Below are 14,816 nucleotides of genomic sequence, written 5' to 3'. Positions count from 1 at the left end.
ATCCCATTACCGTCAGTCTCGGCACCCCATTTCACTCAGTCACTGCATCCCAATTCACTCAGTCACTGCATCCCATTTCACTCAGTCACTGCATCCCATTTCACTCAGTCACTGCATCCCATTTCACTCAGTCACTGCATCCCATTTCACTCAGTCTCAGCACCCCATTTCACTCAGTCTCAGCACCCCATTTCACTCAGTCTCAGCACCCCATTTCACTCAGTCACTCCATGTCCCTTCCTCAGTCACAGCATCGCATTACCCTCAGTCACTGCATCACATTACCCTCAGACACTGCATCCCATTACCCTCAGTCACTGCCTCCCACTTCACTCAGTCACTGCCTCCCACTTCACTCAGTCACTGCAGCCCATTTCACTCCGTCACTGCATCCCGTTTCTCAACTGACGCTGCATTCAAGTTCCGTCAGGTACTGCATCCCATTTCCTCAGTCACTGCACACCATTTCCCTCAGTCACTGCATCCCATTTCCCTCAGCCACTGCATCCCATTTCCCTCAGCCACTGCATCCCATTTCCCTCAGTCACAGTATTCCATTTCACTCAGACACTGCATCCCAGTTCACTCAGACACTGCATCCCAGTTCCCACGGTCACTGCATCCCATTTCACTCAGTCACTGCGTCCCATTTCCCTCAGTCACTGCATCCCATTTCCGTCAGTCACTGCATCCCATTTCACTCAGTCACTGCATCCCATTTCACTCAGTCACTGCATCCCATTTCACTCAGTCACTGCATCCCATTTCATCCAGTCACTGCATCCCATTTCATCCAGACACTGCATCCCATTTCACTCAGTCACTGCGTCCCATTTCCCTCTGTCACTGCGTCCCATTTCCCTCAGTCACTGCATCCCATTTCACTCAGTCACTGCATCCCATTTCCCTCAGTCACTGCAACACATTTCTCACAGTCACTGCAACACATTTGCCACAGTCACTGCATCACATTTCACTCAGTCTGAGCACCCCATCTCCCTCAGTCAGTGCATCCCATTTCCCTCAGTCACTGCATCCCATTTCACTCAGTCACTGCATCCCATTTCACTCAGTCACTGCATCCCATTTCATCCAGTCACTGCATCGCATTTCCCTCAGTCACAGCATCGCATTTCCCTCAGTCACAGCATCCCATTTCAATCAGTCAGTGCATCCCATTTCACTCAGTCACTGCATCCCATTTGACTCAGTCACTGCATCCCATTTGACTCAGTCACTGCATCCCATTTGACTCAGTCACTGCATCCCATTTCCCTCAGCCACTGCATCCCATTTCCCTCAGTCACAGTATCCCATTTCACTCAGACACTGCATCCCAGTTCACTCAGACACTGCATCCCAGTTCCCACGGTCACTGCATCCCATTTCACTCAGTCACTGCGTCCCATTTCCCTCAGTCACTGCATCCCATTTCCCTCATTCACTGCATCCCATTTCACTCAGTCACTGCATCCCATTTCACTCAGTCACTGCATCTTATTTCCCTCAATCACTGCATCCCATTTCACTCAGTCACTGCATGCCATTTCACTCAGAGACTGCATCCCATTACCGTCAGTCTCGGCACCCCATTTCACTCAGTCACTGCATCCCAATTCACTCAGTCACTGCATCCCATTTCACTCAGTCACTGCATCCCATTTCACTCAGTCTCAGCACCCCAGTTCACTCAGTCTCAGCACCCCATTTCACTCAGTCACTCCATGTCCCTTCCTCAGTCACAGCATCGCATTACCCTCAGTCACTGCATCACATTACCCTCAGTCACTGCATCCCATTTCACTCAGTCACTGCATCCCATTACGCTCAGTCACTGCATCCCATTACGCTCAGTCACTCCATCCCATTACCCTCAGACACTGCATCCCATTACCCTCAGTCACTGCCTCCCACTTCACTCAGTCACTGCCTCCCACTTCACTCAGTCACTGCCTCCCACTTCACTCAGTCACTGCAGCCCATTTCACTCCGTCACTGCATCCCGTTTCTCAACTGACGCTGCATTCAAGTTCCGTCAGGTACTGCATCCCATTTCCTCAGTCACTGCACACCATTTCCCTCAGTCACTGCATCCCATTTCACTCAGCCACTGCATCCCATTTCCCTCAGCCACTGCATCCCATTTCCCTCAGCCACTGCATCCCATTTCCCTCAGTCACAGTATCCCATTTCACTCAGACACTGCATCCCAGTTCACTCAGACACTGCATCCCAGTTCCCACGGTCACTGCATCCCATTTCACTCAGTCACTGCATCCCATTTCCCTCAGTCACTGCATCCCATTTCCCTCATTCACTGCATCCCATTTCACTCAGTCACTGCATCCCATTTCACTCAGTCACTGCATCCCATTTCACTCAGTCACTGCATCCCATTTCACTCAGTCACTGCATCCCATTTCATCCAGTCACTGCATCCCATTTCATCCAGACACTGCATCCCATTTCACTCAGTCACTGCGTCCCATTTCCCTCTGTCACTGCGTCCCATTTCCCTCAGTCACTGCATCCCATTTCACTCAGTCACTGCATCCCATTTCCCTCAGTCACTGCAACACATTTCTCACAGTCACTGCAACACATTTGCCACAGTCACTGCATCACATTTCACTCAGTCTGAGCACCCCATCTCCCTCAGTCAGTGCATCCCATTTCCCTCAGTCACTGCATCCCATTTCACTCAGTCACTGCATCCCATTTCACTCAGTCACTGCATCCCATTTCACTCAGTCACTGCATCCCATTTCATCCAGTCACTGCATCGCATTTCCCTCAGTCACAGCATCGCATTTCCCTCAGTCACAGCATCCCATTTCAATCAGTCAGTGCATGCCATTTCACTCAGTCACTGCATCCCATTTGACTCAGTCACTGCATCCCATTTGACTCAGTCACTGCATCCCATTTGACTCAGTCAGTGCATCCCATTTAACTGAGACAGTGCATCTCACTGAACTGAGACAGTGCATCCCATTGCCCTCAGTCACAGCATTCCATTTCCAAGTCACTGCATCTCCATTCCCTCAGTCACTGCATCTCATTTCCCTCAGTCACAGCATCGCATTTCCCTCAGTCACAGCATCCCATTTCAATCAGTCAGTGCATCCCATTTCCCTCAGTCACTGCATCCCATTTGACTCAGTCACTGCATCCCATTTGACTCAGTCACTGCATCCCATTTAACTGAGACAGTGCATCTCACTGAACTGAGACAGTGCATCCCATTGCCCTCAGTCACAGCATTCCATTTCCAAGTCACTGCATCTCCATTCCCTCAGTCACTGCATCTCATTTCCCTCAGTCACTGCATCTTATTTCCCTCAATCACTGCATCCCATTTCACTCAGTCACTGCATGCCATTTCACTCAGGTACTGCATCCCATTACCGTCAGTCTCGGCACCCCATTTCACTCAGTCACTGCATCCCAATTCACTCAGTCACTGCATCCCATTTCACTCAGTCACTGCATCCCATTTCACTCAGTCACTGCATCCCATTTCACTCAGTCTCAGCACCCCATTTCACTCAGTCTCAGCACCCCATTTCACTCAGTCACTCCACGTCCCTTCCTCAGTCACAGCATCGCATTTCACACAGTCACTGCATCCCATTTCACTCAGTCACTGCATCCCATTACGCTCAGTCACTCCATCCCATTACCCTCAGACACTGCATCCCATTACCCTGAGTCACTGCCTCCCACTTCACTCAGTCACTGTGTCCCATTTCGCTCTGTCACTGCATCCCATTTCCCTCAGTCACTGCATCCCATTTCACTCAGTCACTGCATCCCATTTCCCTCAGTCACTGCAACACATTTCTCACAGTCACTGCAACACATTTGCCACAGTCACTGCATCACATTTCACTCAGTCTGAGCACCCCATCTCCCTCAGTCAGTGCATCCCATTTCCCATAGTCACTGCCTCCCATTTCCCTCAGTCACTGCATCCCATTTCCCTCAGTCTCTGCAACCTTTTCCTATCGTCACTGCAACCCAATTCCCACAGTCACTGCATCCCATTTCCCTCAGTCACAGCATCCCATTTCAGTCAGTCACAGCACCCCATTTCACTCAGTCACTGCATCCCATTTCACTCAGTCACTGTCTCCCATTTCATCCAGTCACTGCATCGCATTTCCCTCAGTCACAGCATCGCATTTTCCTCAGTCACAGCATCCCATTTCAATCAGTCAGTGCATCCCATTTCACTCAGTCACTGCATCCCATTTGACTCAGTCACTGCATCCCATTTGACTCAGTCACTGCATCCCATTTAACTGAGACAGTGCATCTCACTGAACTGAGACAGTGCATCCCATTGCCCTCAGTAACAGCATTCCATTTCCAAGTCACTGCATCTCCATTCCCTCAGTCACTGCATCTCATTTCCCTCAGTCACTGCATCTTATTTCCCTCAATCACTGCATCCCATTTCACTCAGTCACTGCATCCCAATTCACTCAGTCACTGCATCCCATTTCACTCAGTCACTGCATCCCATTTCACTCAGTCTCAGCACCCCATTTCACTCAGTCTCAGCACCCCATTTCACTCAGTCTCAGCACCCCATTTCACTTAGTCACTCCATGTCCCTTCCTCAGTCACAGCATCGCATTACCCTCAGTCACTGCATCACATTACCCTCAGTCACTGCATCCCATTTCACTCAGTCACTGCATCCCATTACGCTCAGTCACTCCATCCCATTACCCTCAGACACTGCATCCCATTACCCTCAGTCACTGCCTCCCACTTCACTCAGTCACTGCCTCCCACTTCACTCAGTCACTGCCTCCCACTTCACTCAGTCACTGCAGCCCATTTCACTCCGTCACTGCATCCCGTTTCTCAACTGACGCTGCATTCAAGTTCCGTCAGGTACTGCATCCCATTTCCTCAGTCACTGCATCCCATTTCCCTCAGCCACTGCATCCCATTTCCCTCAGCCACTGCATCCCATTTCCCTCAGTCACAGTATTCCATTTCACTCAGACACTGCATCCCAGTTCACTCAGACACTGCATCCCAGTTCCCACGGTCACTGCATCCCATTTCAGTCAGTCACTGCGTCCCATTTCCCTCAGTCACTGCATCCCATTTCCGTCAGTCACTGCATCCCATTTCACTCAGTCACTGCATCCCATTTCACTCAGTCACTGCATCCCATTTCACACAGTCACTGCATCCCATTTCATCCAGTCACTGCATCCCATTTCATCCAGTCACTGCATCCCATTTCATCCAGACACTGCATCCCATTTCACTCAGTCACTGCGTCCCATTTCCCTCTGTCACTGCGTCCCATTTCCCTCAGTCACTGCATCCCATTTCACTCAGTCACTGCATCCCATTTCCCTCAGTCACTGCAACACATTTCTCACAGTCACTGCAACACATTTGCCACAGTCACTGCATCACATTTCACTCAGTCTGAGCACCCCATCTCCCTCAGTCAGTGCATCCCATTTCCCTCAGTCACTGCATCCCATTTCACTCAGTCACTGCATCCCATTTCACTCAGTCACTGCATCCCATTTCATCCAGTCACTGCATCGCATTTCCCTCAGTCACAGCATCGCATTTCCCTCAGTCACAGCATCCCATTTCAATCAGTCAGTGCATCCCATTTCACTCAGTCACTGCATCCCATTTGACTCAGTCACTGCATCCCATTTGACTCAGTCACTGCATCCCATTTGACTCAGTCACTGCATCCCATTTCCCTCAGCCACTGCATCCCATTTCCCTCAGTCACAGTATCCCATTTCACTCAGACACTGCATCCCAGTTCACTCAGACACTGCATCCCAGTTCCCACGGTCACTGCATCCCATTTCACTCAGTCACTGCGTCCCATTTCCCTCAGTCACTGCATCCCATTTCCCTCATTCACTGCATCCCATTTCACTCAGTCACTGCATCCCATTTCACTCAGTCACTGCATCTTATTTCCCTCAATCACTGCATGCCATTTCACTCAGAGACTGCATCCCATTACCGTCAGTCTCGGCACCCCATTTCACTCAGTCACTGCATCCCAATTGACTCAGTCACTGCATCCCATTTCACTCAGTCACTGCATCCCATTTCACTCAGTCTCAGCACCCCAGTTCACTCAGTCTCAGCACCCCATTTCACTCAGTCACTCCATGTCCCTTCCTCAGTCACAGCATCGCATTACCCTCAGTCACTGCATCACATTACCCTCAGTCACTGCATCCCATTTCACTCAGTCACTGCATCCCATTACGCTCAGTCACTCCATCCCATTACCCTCAGACACTGCATCCCATTACCCTCAGTCACTGCCTCCCACTTCACTCAGTCACTGCCTCCCACTTCACTCAGTCACTGCCTCCCACTTCACTCAGTCACTGCAGCCCATTTCACTCCGTCACTGCATCCCGTTTCTCAACTGACGCAGCATTCAAGTTCCGTCAGGTACTGCATCCCATTTCCTCAGTCACTGCACACCATTTCCCTCAGTCACTGCATCCCATTTCACTCAGCCACTGCATCCCATTTCCCTCAGCCACTGCATCCCATTTCCCTCAGCCACTGCATCCCATTTCCCTCAGTCACAGTATCCCATTTCACTCAGAAAATGCATCCCAGTTCACTCAGACACTGCATCCCAGTTCCCACGGTCACTGCATCCCATTTCACTCAGTCACTGCGTCCCATTTCCCTCAGTCACTGCATCCCATTTCCCTCATTCACTGCATCCCATTTCACTCAGTCACTGCATCCCATTTCACTCAGTCACTGCATCCCATTTCACTCAGTCACTGCATCCCATTTCATCCAGTCACTGCATCCCATTTCATCCAGACACTGCATCCCATTTCACTCAGTCACTGCGTCCCATTTCCCTCTGTCACTGCGTCCCATTTCCCTCAGTCACTGCATCCCATTTCACTCAGTCACTGCATCCCATTTCCCTCAGTCACTGCAACACATTTCTCACAGTCACTGCAACACATTTGCCACAGTCACTGCATCACATTTCACTCAGTCTGAGCACCCCATCTCCCTCAGTCAGAGCATCCCATTTCCCTCAGTCACTGCATCCCATTTCACTCAGTCACTGCATCCCATTTCACTCAGTCACTGCATCCCATTTCATCCAGTCACTGCATCGCATTTCCCTCAGTCACAGCATCGCATTTCCCTCAGTCACAGCATCCCATTTCAATCAGTCAGTGCATGCCATTTCACTCAGTCACTGCATCCCATTTGACTCAGTCACTGCATCCCATTTGACTCAGTCACTGCATCCCATTTGACTCAGTCACTGCATCCCATTTAACTGAGACAGTGCATCTCACTGAACTGAGACAGTGCATCCCATTGCCCTCAGTCACAGCATTCCATTTCCAAGTCACTGCATCTCCATTCCCTCAGTCACTGCATCTCATTTCCCTCAGTCACTGCATCTTATTTCCCTCAATCACTGCATCCCATTTCACTCAGTCACTGCATGCCATTTCACTCAGGTACTGCATCCCATTACCGTCAGTCTCGGCACCCCATTTCACTCAGTCACTGCATCCCAATTCACTCAGTCACTGCATCCCATTTCACTCAGTCACTGCATCCCATTTCACTCAGTCTCAGCACCCCATTTCACTCAGTCTCAGCACCCCATTTCACTCAGTCACTCCACGTCCCTTCCTCAGTCACAGCATCGCATTTCACACAGTCACTGCATCCCATTTCACTCAGTCACTGCATCCCATTACGCTCAGTCACTCCATCCCATTACCCTCAGACACTGCATCCCATTACCCTGAGTCACTGCCTCCCACTTCACTCAGTCACTGTGTCCCATTTCGCTCTGTCACTGCATCCCATTTCCCTCAGTCACTGCATCCCATTTCACTCAGTCACTGCATCCCATTTCCCTCAGTCACTGCAACACATTTCTCACAGTCACTGCAACACATTTGCCACAGTCACTGCATCACATTTCACTCAGTCTGAGCACCCCATCTCCCTCAGTCAGTGCATCCCATTTCCCATAGTCACTGCCTCCCATTTCCCTCAGTCACTGCATCCCATTTCCCTCAGTCTCTGCAACCTTTTCCTATCGTCACTGCAACCCAATTCCCACAGTCACTGCATCCCATTTCCCTCAGTCACAGCATCCCATTTCAGTCAGTCACAGCACCCCATTTCACTCAGTCACTGCATCCCATTTCACTCAGTCACTGCATCCCATTTCATCCAGTCACTGCATCGCATTTCCCTCAGTCACAGCATCGCATTTTCCTCAGTCACAGCATCCCATTTCAATCAGTCAGTGCATCCCATTTCACTCAGTCACTGCATCCCATTTGACTCAGTCACTGCATCCCATTTGACTCAGTCACTGCATCCCATTTAACTGAGACAGTGCATCTCACTGAACTGAGACAGTGCATCCCATTGCCCTCAGTCACAGCATTCCATTTCCAAGTCACTGCATCTCCATTCCCTCAGTCACTGCATCTCATTTCCCTCAGTCACTGCATCTCATTTCCCTCAATCACTGCATCCCATTTCACTCAGTCACTGCATGCCATTTCACTCAGAGACTGCATCCCATTACCGTCAGTCTCGGCACCCCATTTCACTCAGTCACGGCATCCCAATTCACTCAGTCACTGCATCCCATTTCACTCAGTCACTGCATCCCATTTCACTCAGTCTCAGCACCCCATTTCACTCAGTCTCAGCACCCCATTTCACTCAGTCACTCCATGTCCCTTCCTCAGTCACAGCATCGCATTACCCTCAGTCACTGCATCACATTACCCTCAGTCACTGCATCCCATTTCACTCAGTCACTGCATCCCATTACGCTCAGTCACTCCATCCCATTACCCTCAGACACTGCTTCCCATTACCCTCAGTCACTGCCTCCCACTTCACTCAGTCACTGCCTCCCACGTCACTCAGTCACTGCCTCCCACTTCACTCAGTCACTGCAGCCCATTTCACTCCGTCACTGCATCCCGTTTCTCAACTGACGCTGCATTCAAGTTCCGTCAGGTACTGCATCCCATTTCCTCAGTCACTGCACACCATTTCCCTCAGTCACTGCATCCCATTTCACTCAGCCACTGCATCCCATTTCCCTCAACCACTGCATCCCATTTCCCTCAGCCACTGCATCCCATTTCCCTCAGTCACAGTATCCCATTTCACTCAGACACTGCATCCCAGTTCACTCAGACACTGCATCCCAGTTCCCACGGTCACTGCATCCCATTTCACTCAGTCACTGCACACCATTTCCCTCAGTCACTGCATCCCATTTCCCTCATTCACTGCATCCCATTTCACTCAGTCACTGCATCCCATTTCACTCAGTCACTGCAACCCATTTCACTCAGTCACTGCATCCCATTTCATCCAGTCACTGCATCCCATTTCATCCAGTCACTGCATCCCATTTCATCCAGACACTGCATCCCATTTCACTCAGTCACTGCGTCCCATTTCCCTCTGTCACTGCATCCCATTTCCCTCAGTCACTGCATCCCATTTCACTCAGTCACTGCATCCCATTTCCCTCAGTCACTGCAACACATTTCTCACAGTCACTGCAACACATTTGCCACAGTCACTGCATCACATTTCACTCAGTCTGAGCACCCCATCTCCCTCAGTCAGTGCATCCCATTACCGTCAGTCTCGGCACCCCATTTCATTCAGTCACTGCATCCCATTTCACTCAGTCACTGCATCCCATTTCACTCAGTCACTGCATCCCATTTCACTCAGTCACTGCATCCCATTTCACTCAGTCTCAGCACCCCATTTCACTCAGTCTCAGCACCCCATTTCACTCAGTCACTCCATGTCCCTTCCTCAGTCACAGCATCGCATTACCCTCAGTCACTGCATCACATTACCCTCAGTCACTGCATCCCATTTCACTCAGTCACTGCATCACATTACGCTCAGTCACTCCATCCCATTACCCTCAGACACTGCTTCCCATTACCCTCAGTCACTGCCTCCCACTTCACTCAGTCACTGCCTCCCACGTCACTCAGTCACTGCCTCCCACTTCACTCAGTCACTGCAGCCCATTTCACTCCGTCACTGCATCCCGTTTCTCAACTGACGCTGCATTCAAGTTCCGTCAGGTACTGCATCCCATTTCCTCAGTCACTGCACACCATTTCCCTCAGTCACTGCATCCCATTTCACTCAGCCACTGCATCCCATTTCCCTCAGCCACTGCATCCCATTTCCCTCAGTCACAGTATCCCATTTCACTCAGACACTGCATCCCAGTTCACTCAGACACTGCATCCCAGTTCCCACGGTCACTGCATCCCATTTCACTCAGTCACTGCGTCCCATTTCCCTCAGTCACTGCATCCCATTTCCCTCATTCACTGCATCCCATTTCACTCAGTCTCAGCACCGCATTTCACTCAGTCACTCCACGTCCCTTCCTCAGTCACAGCATCGCATTTCACACAGTCACTGCATCCCATTTCACTCAGTCACTGCATCCCATTACGCTCAGTCACTCCATCCCATTACCCTCAGACACTGCATCCCATTACCCTGAGTCACTGCCTCCCACTTCACTCAGTCACTGTGTCCCATTTCGCTCTGTCACTGCATCCCATTTCCCTCAGTCACTGCATCCCATTTCACTCAGTCACTGCATCCCATTTCCCTCAGTCACTGCAACACATTTCTCACAGTCACTGCAACACATTTGCCACAGTCACTGCATCACATTTCACTCAGTCTGAGTACCCCATCTCCCTCAGTCAGTGCATCCCATTTCCCATAGTCACTGCCTCCCATTTCCCTCAGTCACTGCATCCCATTTCCCTCAGTCTCTGCAACCTTTTCCTATCGTCACTGCAACCCAATTCCCACAGTCACTGCATCCCATTTCCCTCAGTCACAGCATCCCATTTCAGTCAGTCACAGCACCCCATTTCACTCAGTCACTGCATCCCATTTCACTCAGTCACTGTCTCCCATTTCATCCAGTCACTGCATCGCATTTCCCTCAGTCACAGCATCGCATTTTCCTCAGTCACAGCATCCCATTTCAATCAGTCAGTGCATCCCATTTCACTCAGTCACTGCATCCCATTTGACTCAGTCACTGCATCCCATTTAACTGAGACAGTGCATCTCACTGAACTGAGACAGTGCATCCCATTGCCCTCAGTCACAGCATTCCATTTCCAAGTCACTGCATCTCCATTCCCTCAGTCACTGCATCTCATTTCCCTCAGTCACTGCATCTTATTTCCCTCAATCACTGCATCCCATTTCACTCAGTCACTGCATGCCATTTCACTCAGAGACTGCATCCCATTACCGTCAGTCTCGGCACCCCATTTCACTCAGTCACTGCATCCCAATTCACTCAGTCACTGCATCCCATTTCACTCAGTCACTGCATCCCATTTCACTCAGTCTCAGCACCCCATTTCACTCAGTCTCAGCACCCCATTTCACTCAGTCACTCCATGTCCCTTCCTCAGTCACAGCATCGCATTACCCTCAGTCACTGCATCACATTACCCTCAGTCACTGCATCCCATTTCACTCAGTCACTGCATCCCATTACGCTCAGTCACTCCATCCCATTACCCTCAGACACTGCTTCCCATTACCCTCAGTCACTGCCTCCCACTTCACTCAGTCACTGCCTCCCACGTCACTCAGTCACTGCCTCCCACTTCACTCAGTCACTGCAGCCCATTTCACTCCGTCACTGCATCCCGTTTCTCAACTGACGCTGCATTCAAGTTCCGTCAGGTACTGCATCCCATTTCCTCAGTCACTGCACACCATTTCCCTCAGTCACTGCATCCCATTTCACTCAGCCACTGCATCCCATTTCCCTCAGCCACTGCATCCCATTTCCCTCAGCCACTGCATCCCATTTCCCTCAGTCACAGTATCCCATTTCACTCAGACACTGCATCCCAGTTCACTCAGACACTGCATCCCAGTTCCCACGGTCACTGCATCCCATTTCACTCAGTCACTGCGTCCCATTTCCCTCAGTCACTGCATCCCATTTCCCTCATTCACTGCATCCCATTTCACTCAGTCACTGCATCCCATTTCACTCAGTCACTGCATCCCATTTCACTCAGTCACTGCATCCCATTTCATCCAGTCACTGCATCCCATTTCATCCAGTCACTGCATCCCATTTCATCCAGACACTGCATCCCATTTCACTCAGTCACTGCGTCCCATTTCCCTCTGTCACTGCGTCCCATTTCCCTCAGTCACTGCATCCCATTTCACTCAGTCACTGCATCCCATTTCCCTCAGTCACTGCAACACATTTCTCACAGTCACTGCAACACATTTGCCACAGTCACTGCATCACATTTCACTCAGTCTGAGCACCCCATCTCCCTCAGTGACTGCATCCCATTACCGTCAGTCTCGGCACCCCATTTCACTCAGTCACTGCATCCCAATTCACTCAGTCACTGCATCCCATTTCACTCAGTCACTGCATCCCATTTCACTCAGTCACTGCATCCCATTTCACTCAGTCACTGCATCCCATTTCACTCAGTCTCAACACCCCATTTCACTCAGTCTCAGCACCCCATTTCACTCAGTCACTCCATGTCCCTTCCTCAGTCACAGCATCGCATTACCCTTAGTCACTGCATCACATTACCCTCAGTCACTGCATCCCATTTCACTCAGTCACTGCATCCCATTACGCTCAGTCACTCCATCCCATTACCCTCAGACACTGCATCCCATTACCCTCAGTCACTGCCTCCCACTTCACTCAGTCACTGCCTCCCACTTCACTCAGTCACTGCCTCCCACTTCACTCAGTCACTGCAGCCCATTTCACTCCGTCACTGCATCCCGTTTCTCAACTGACGCTGCATTCAAGTTCCGTCAGGTACTGCATCCCATTTCCTCAGTCACTGCACACCATTTCCCTCAGTCACTGCATCCCATTTCCCTCAGCCACTGCATCCCATTTCCCTCAGCCACTGCATCCCATTTCCCTCAGTCACAGTATTCCATTTCACTCAGACACTGCATCCCAGTTCACTCAGACACTGCATCCCAGTTCCCACGGTCACTGCATCCCATTTCACTCAGTCACTGCGTCCCATTTCCCTCAGTCACTGCATCCCATTTCCGTCAGTCACTGCATCCCATTTCACTCAGTCACTGCATCCCATTTCACTCAGTCACTGCATCCCATTTCACTCAGTCACTGCATCCCATTTCATCCAGTCACTGCATCCCATTTCATCCAGTCACTGCATCCCATTTCATCCAGTCACTGCATCCCATTTCATCCAGACACTGCATCCCATTTCACTCAGTCACTGCGTCCCATTTCCCTCTGTCACTGCGTCCCATTTCCCTCAGTCACTGCATCCCATTTCACTCAGTCACTGCATCCCATTTCCCTCAGTCACTGCAACACATTTCTCACAGTCACTGCAACACATTTGCCACAGTCACTGCATCACATTTCACTCAGTCTGAGCACCCCATCTCCCTCAGTCAGTGCATCCCATTTCCCTCAGTCACTGCATCCCATTTCACTCAGTCACTGCATCCCATTTCACTCAGTCACTGCATCCCATTTCATCCAGTCACTGCATCGCATTTCCCTCAGTCACAGCATCGCATTTCCCTCAGTCACAGCATCCCATTTCAATCAGTCAGTGCATCCCATTTCACTCAGTCACTGCATCCCATTTGACTCAGTCACTGCATCCCATTTGACTCAGTCACTGCATCCCATTTGACTCAGTCACTGCATCCCATTTAACTGAGACAGTGCATCTCACTGAACTGAGACAGTGCATCCCATTGCCCTCAGTCACAGCATTCCATTTCCAAGTCACTGCATCTCCATTCCCTCAGTCACTGCATCTCATTTCCCTCAGTCACTGCATCTTATTTCCCTCAATCACTGCATCCCATTTCACTCAGTCACTGCATGCCATTTCACTCAGTGACTGCATCCCATTACCGTCAGTCTCGGCTCCCCATTTCACTCAGTCACTGCATCCCAATTCACTCAGTCACTGCATCCCATTTCACTCAGTCACTGCATCCCATTTCACTCAGTCACTGCATCCCATTTCACTCAGTCACTGCATCCCATTACGCTCAGTCACTCCATCCCATTACCCTCAGACACTGCATCCCATTACCCTGAGTCACTGCCTCCCACTTCACTCAGTCACTGTGTCCCATTTCGCTCTGTCACTGCATCCCATTTCCCTCAGTCACTGCATCCCATTTCACTCAGTCACTGCATCCCATTTCCCTCAGTCACTGCAACACATTTCTCACAGTCACTGCAACACATTTGCCACAGTCACTGCATCACATTTCACTCAGTCTGAGCACCCCATCTCCCTCAGTCAGTGCATCCCATTTCCCATAGTCACTGCCTCCCATTTCCCTCAGTCACTGCATCCCATTTCCCTCAGTCTCTGCAACCTTTTCCTATCGTCACTGCAACCCAATTCCCACAGTCACTGCATCCCATTTCCCTCAGTCACAGCATCCCATTTCAGTCAGTCACAGCACCCCATTTCACTCAGTCACTGCATCCCATTTCAGTCAGTCACTACATCCCATTTCCAACAGTCACTGCATCCCATTTCACTCAGTCACTGCATCCCATTTCACTCAGTCACTGCATCCCATTTCATCCAGACACTGCATCCCATTTCATCCAGACACTGCATCCCATTTGACTCAGTCACTGCATCCCATTTGACTCAGTCACTGCATCCCATTTG

The sequence above is a fragment of the Stegostoma tigrinum genome, unplaced genomic scaffold (assembly GCF_030684315.1).
Source record: "Stegostoma tigrinum isolate sSteTig4 unplaced genomic scaffold, sSteTig4.hap1 scaffold_263, whole genome shotgun sequence".
Taxonomy (NCBI): domain Eukaryota; kingdom Metazoa; phylum Chordata; class Chondrichthyes; order Orectolobiformes; family Stegostomatidae; genus Stegostoma; species Stegostoma tigrinum.
Note: the sequence above shows the minus strand (reverse complement) of the source record.